This window comes from Gymnogyps californianus, chromosome 1 (assembly GCF_018139145.2).
Source record: "Gymnogyps californianus isolate 813 chromosome 1, ASM1813914v2, whole genome shotgun sequence".
Lineage (NCBI taxonomy): Eukaryota > Metazoa > Chordata > Aves > Accipitriformes > Cathartidae > Gymnogyps > Gymnogyps californianus.
In genome coordinates, this window is record NC_059471.1 from 180,562,206 (window position 1) to 180,568,816 (window position 6,611).

Sequence of the window (6,611 nt, forward strand, 5' to 3'; positions counted from 1 at the left end):
TTATATGTATATTACTTAGAAATAACTCTGAAGTTTTTAGAAAACTGTTACTATGGGAGGAAATGCTACTCTGAGGTTCTTTTGCTCTTCATCCCATTCTTTCCAGTATTGAAGCAACTGGAGCCTTATATACTTCACCTGCGATTCAAAATCGCCTACCGTCTTGCCCAAAGAAAATGTTTATTATACACCACCACTGGTGGTTGAGGCGAGAAGGCTCTGGAGCAAGTGCCGGTGTGCTGGAGGAGGATGGGCTCAGCAGATGGCACTGGAGTTAGACCCCTGCTCTGCTCTGCACCGAGATTCAGCAGCGCTGGTCCAGGAGACCCTTCTGTATTGGGTTTGCGTGGCAAGATTTTGGTAGCGGGGGGGGCTACAGGGGTGGCTTCTGTGAGAAGATGCCAGAAGCTTCCCCTGCGTCCAATAGAGCCAATGCCAGCCGGCTCCAAGACGGACCCGCTGCTGGCCAAGGCCGAGCCCATCAGCGACAGTGGTAGCGCCTCTGGGATAACATATTTAAGAAGGGGAAAAAAACCAAACAAAAAACTGCAGCTGGAGAGAGGAGTGAGAATATGTGAGAGGAACAACTCCACAGACACCAAGGTCAGTGAAGAAGGAGGGGGAGGAGGTGCTCCGGGCGCCGGAGCAGAGATTCCCCTGCAGCCCGTGGTGAAGACAATGGTGAGGCAGGCTGTCGTCCTGCAGCCCATGGAGGTCCACGGTGGAGCAGATATCCACCTGCAGCCCGTGGAGGACCCCACGCTGGAGCAGGTGGATGCCAAAGGAGGCTGTGGCCCCGTGAGAAGCCGTGGTGGAGCAGACTTCTAGCAGGACCTGTGAACCCATGGGGAGAGGAGCCCACGCTGAAGCAGGTTTCCTGGCAGGACTTGTGACCCTGCAGGAGACCCACGCTGGAGCAGTCTGTTCCTGAAGGACTGCACCCCATGGATGGGACCCATGCTGGAGCAGTTTGTGAAGAACTGCAGCCCATGGGAAGGACTCACGTTGGAGGGGATCATGGAGGACTGTTTCCCGTGGGAGGGACCCCACGCTGGAGCAGGGGAAGAGTGTGAGGAGTCCTCCCCCTGAGGAGGAAGGAGCGGCAGAGACAATGTGGGACGAACTGACCGCAACCCCATTCCCCATCCCCCCTGTGCTGCTGGCGGGGAGGAGGTAGAGAAAATCAGGAGTAAAGTTAAGCCTGGGAAGAAGGGAGGGGTGGGGGAAGGTGGTTTTAAGATTTGGCTTTATTTCTCATTATCCTACTCTGATTTGACTGGTAATAAATTAAATTAATTCTTTTCCCCAAATCGAGTTTGTTTTGCCCGTGATGGTAATTGCTGAGTGATCTCTCCCCGTCCTTATCTCGACCCACGAGCCTTCCGTTGTATTTTCTCTCCCCTGTTCAGTTGAGGAGGTGAATGATAGGGTGGCTTTGGTGGGCACCTTGCATCCAGCCAGGGTCAACCCACCACACCATCCAATTTTGTGGCTGTGCTCAGCTGTGCCACAGATTGAGTAGCCCTGCTGATGCCTGTGGGACCTCTCACAGGTCAGAGCCTGGCTGATCTGAGCAACAGGGACTCAAGGAGGATCTGCTCAGGTATGACATCAATCTAGACGGAGTGTGAGAATGTGCCTGTACTTCTGCTGAGTAAGTGTCCTGGTTTCAGCTGGGATAGAGTTAATTTTCTTCTTAGTAGCTGGTATTGTGCTGTGTTTTGGATTTAGTGTGAGAATCATGTTGATAACAGGCTGATGTTTTGGTTGTTGCTAAGTAGCGCTTAGCTTAAGTCAAGGATTTTTTCAGTTTCCCATGCTCTGCCAGCAAGCAGGTGTGCGAGAAGCTGGGAGGGGACACAGCCAGGACAGCTGAGCCGAAATAGCCAAAGGGATATTCCATACCATGGAACATCATGCCCAGTATATAAACTGGGGGGAGTTGGCCGGGAGGCACGGATCGCTGCTCGGGCATCGGTCAGCGGGTGGTGAGCACTTGCATTGTGCATCACTTGTCTTTTCTTGTGTTTGTTTTTTTTTTTAATTCCTTTTTTTAATTATTATTATTATTTTATTATTATTCTTAGTAGTGTATTTCATTTTACTTTAGTTATTAAACTGTTCTTATCTCAACCCACGAGTTTTACTTTTTTCCTTTCCTCCTCCCCACCCCACTGGGAGGGGGGAGGGGGAAGCGGCTGCGTGGTGCTGAGTTGCTGGCTGGGGTTAAACCATGACAGTAAGCAAAAGCACACAACATGGTGTTTAGGCTGGCTTGCTCCATAGGCATCCCTTGCATCTCAGGGCACCATCTGAGACATCTGGCCTTGCTCACCTACCCGCCTGCTGCATAACGAGATGCAGCGTTTGTAGGATGCCGACCTGGGAGACCAGCCTACTGAGATCACCCACCACTCTGAAAAAAAGCACCAGCTTTGAGATGCCACTGGCATCTTAACACTACACAGCATCGCTCCATTCTAATTTCTCTGCTTCCTGGATGCATTCTGCAAACTGTGCTGAGAAGTGGCATTACCCATACTTGGCAGTAGTCTCTAAAACAGCAATGCCATGCATGCAGTCTACCATTCGTTCCTTCCCGTTACGAATCCCATATAGCACGAGATGGTACATGTGGATGCAAACTGCTCCCGTTTCTCATCCTAGTCCTGGGCAGAGAGGATACAGCTAGGGCTGTAGTTCTCTACTCCACCCTCTAGTGCTGCATTGAGGCATAGTTAAAGTAGCAGCAGGGAGTGGGACTGCCCCTTTCTCAGACCTTCAGTCACCTTACGCCCATGAGCTCCTCCAAATAACCGCTTCACCTGTGCCTAAACCAGGCCAAGGTGACATTAACAGATGGACACTGCAGCGTCAGAGACACTGCTGTAATCACTATCAAATGTAGCAGATGTACCAAAAATACCGCAGAGTCCAGTAAAACGGAATAAATTTACCATTTTCTTTATTTTCCAGTGCAGAAGGAGCTGATGTCATTTGGTGTCCATTCTTCACTCCTGTAAGACCACGACAATCTTGTTCTAATGCTGCAGTCAAGTAAAAGAAGGTCGCAAGCTCTTGTGGGTATCAGGAAGCATGGTCTTTTCAGGGCCAGGCTGGAGAAGTGGCCCATTGCCAGTCCCCTTTCAGTGGCAATATTTCTGCTGATCTTTAAACTGTTTTCTTTTTCTGTCCAGTCGCAAAAATGTGACTTCAAAACCAGTATGCTCAAGAGGAATGTTCTTTGCTCACTTGTCTGTTTTGGGAGGAGAGAACAGAAAGTTTTGGTGCTTATTGTTTTCTACAGGTATACTTTAATGGCAGGAGCCTGAAAGAGGAAATGATGTGAAAGACTTCAAAGATTGTGGCTGACTGGCAGTGAAACTCAAAGTATAGAATTTTCTAGTGCCCAGTGCCTAAAAAAAAACAATTAGATGGAGACACACAGTCATTGCAAGTGAGAATAGCAGGAAATCCCAAAGCTGATCTCTGCGATACTGTGCCTTGAAACAGTGCAAGGGAACTGCAGGTGTTCAAGAGCCCCGAAAACGCAGCTGTGAGAAACAACTCTTATTCCAACTCCGCTCAAGCTTTTTCCTCCCTTGTGCATTCTCCGTCTGATTTCCTACATCTCTCACCATGTTTCCTTTTAACTTTTTGTTGCTTGTTCTACTCCCAGGTTCCTCCCTTCTGTATTCCCTACTGCCCTTTTAGTGATCCTTTGAATACCTTCCTCCCTCCTTTTTGGTCACATATCGTCACATACAAGAAATCAGAAAGTGGATGACTGTCTATCTTAAAGGAGACAGAAAATTTTTCAGAGCGTGCTCTAAGAGGTTTAACTCAAATCAAACACATTATCAACCCAAAGTAACCCAAATCCATCTTACATGAATACATAAAAATATGCATTGTTTGCATGAATATATAAAACATGGATGCAGGCCTTCCAAATGAGATCTGTACATCACTAAATCAGCCAGGAAAAAACACTTTCACTCTTCGATAGGCTGATGATTTGCTAATAATGTTGTTAAGCACAAGGGCCCCTGGTTAACAAATTCTAATGACTGGTGGCACAAGGGAGAATTGCACGAAGACCAGGACCGGTTACAAAAGCTATGATGCTGCTGCCACCTGAGGTTTTCTTCTGGAAATACAACCCTTGTGTGGAAGGGGTTGCACAAAAATTGGGGTGTGGATGGAAAAGGGAACCCGAGGCTCATTAGTGCCAGAAGAGCCTCGCCAATGCAAGAAGAGGAGACTGTCCTCACGGGCAGCCCCAAGCTGACACCTTTCCCAACACTGCACAAGAGCTGTATAAGCTGTTCTCAGTGCACACGGCTGCCAGCAAGGGCAGTTCTGTCCTCCTCGCTCCCTCACCAGCCTGGGCCTCCTCCTTGCCTTGTGCTGGCACCAGTGCTTTTGCAGCCTCCGGCTGAGACAGATCAGAGACGTGATTCAACTAAAATCAAAGTGTTTTTAGACTGCATCTAGAATACCACACCCAGATCTGGGTCCCCCAGTACAAGAAGAAGATATCAATGAACTGCAGTAAGTTTAGCAGAGGGCCACCACGATGGTCAGGCCTGGAGCACTTTCCCCGTGAGAAGAGGCTGAGAGACCAGGGCTGCTTCATCCTGAGAAAGAGACTGCTTCAGGGGGACCTTATAGCAGCTTTCCAGTACCTATGAGGAGGTTATCAAGACAGAGGCAGGCTTTTCCCTGCAGTGCCCAGTGAAAGGACAAGAGACAAGGAAAGTAAGTTGAAAGAAGAGGTTCAGACCGGTTATATGGAAAACATTTTTCACCATGAGGGACAGTCAGGCAGGGCTAAGGTTGCCCAGAGAGGTTGTGTGCAGTTGCCGTCCTTGGAGGTTTTCAAAACCAGTCTAGACAAAGCCCTGAGCAACGTGGTCTGATCTCGCAGCTGAGCCTGCTTCGAACAGGAGGTAGGACTAGAGACCTCCTGAGGTCCCTGCCAGCCTGAATTATCCTGTGATCCTATGATCCTTAAGCCAGTTGTGTCTTCATTGATCTTTGTAGCTGTGTGATCTGTTTCAACTTTATATGCAAAAATATTTTTAGCTGCTTCTACCTTGACCTAACTTAAATTAAGGATTGCAAAGTAACCAGCTAAAGTGAAGGCATTCCACCATTACCGTGCTGGCAATCTTTAAAACCAGAATACTGGACAACTCTTGCATAGGCCGGGGTCCACACGCACTGCTCCAGAGTATCTACAGCATGGCTGGGAGCTCTTCCCACTCCACATACAGCCATCTGTGTCGAGCAGCACGTTAGCAATACTGGTGCCCGAATCCATATAGTCCTGACATAGCATGTGACAGAGAGGCAGTTGGGGAGAATGAATGGGGTTTTTGAAAAGATCAGTAAATATAAAAAATTGTATTTAATTATATATATTTGATCTTCTTCCCATCTTCTGTTGTTGGTATCTGATTTTAATTGGTAGAGACCATGCAGTCATTTGTGCCCAGCTTTTGATCCTGTTCTTGGCTTTCTCCTACTGTTGTAAAATACCATTTTAATCATAAAAGTTATCATCTCATACAAACTTCTACCACTGTGGGCCTCAGCTTTGCACATGATGTACATTGACATACTAGGCCAAGCATTTGCAAGGCATGAATCAAAGCTACTTTTCTCCATCATGTTCACCATCACATCTTTCTGGCTAGAAAAAGTATAACCTAGTTACATTCAAAAATAAGAAAATTAGGAATATAGCATGCCTTTTTAAACTGTGACTCTCACCAACAGAGTGTTTTGGACTCTTTATCTCTGCTACAAAACCTGTCAAAACTTCCATTATATCCTAAAGTTGTATAAAATAAAGTTACATTATTTTTTGAGATCATAAAATATTAATAAAACATGAATAACCAACTATAGCTATTAAATATCTTTTAATAGTTATCTTTTTTTAGCAAATGATTTTATTCTTTATTGCTTAAATTCCTTATAATGGTAAAATCATTGCACAATATTTAACATTATATCAAATAATGCTAAATTGAGATCGTCCCCTCTCTCAATCAGACAATTTAGAAAAAATATTTGTTTATTGGTTTACAGAAGTTGGTATTTGCTATTCCATAGCTGTAGACATAATTTTACAGAGGGTTTGCCCCATTTTAATAACTCCTCTGGCATGTATCTCCAGAACTTACTGGTATCCTTACTTTCAGTGCAAATCTGAAGTACCACATGGGATCTCAGACATGACACAGCAAAATCCAATAATTTTGGTTGATTATGGTCATCCAAAAGTACATTTGTACTGGAATTATATATAGATGTATATATAGCTTACATATGAGAAAAGTGGGGGGGAGAAAGAAGGGAGGGAGGGTGAAAAATCAGGCAAAGGAAATTCAATGCTTATATTTTCCTAATGCATCAAATTCTTTCTGTTTATTATATTAATATTTTATTGCGCATTATAGCTCCAGTGAAGCAATTCCATTTGTATGTGCTGGAAGAACAAGCTGAAAAAGTCTATCACTTTCAGTGAGATTCCCTAAATTTTTTCAAGTTGAGCAGATGCTTAAAGTAAGCATACACTGGATCAGTGCCTAACTGCACCG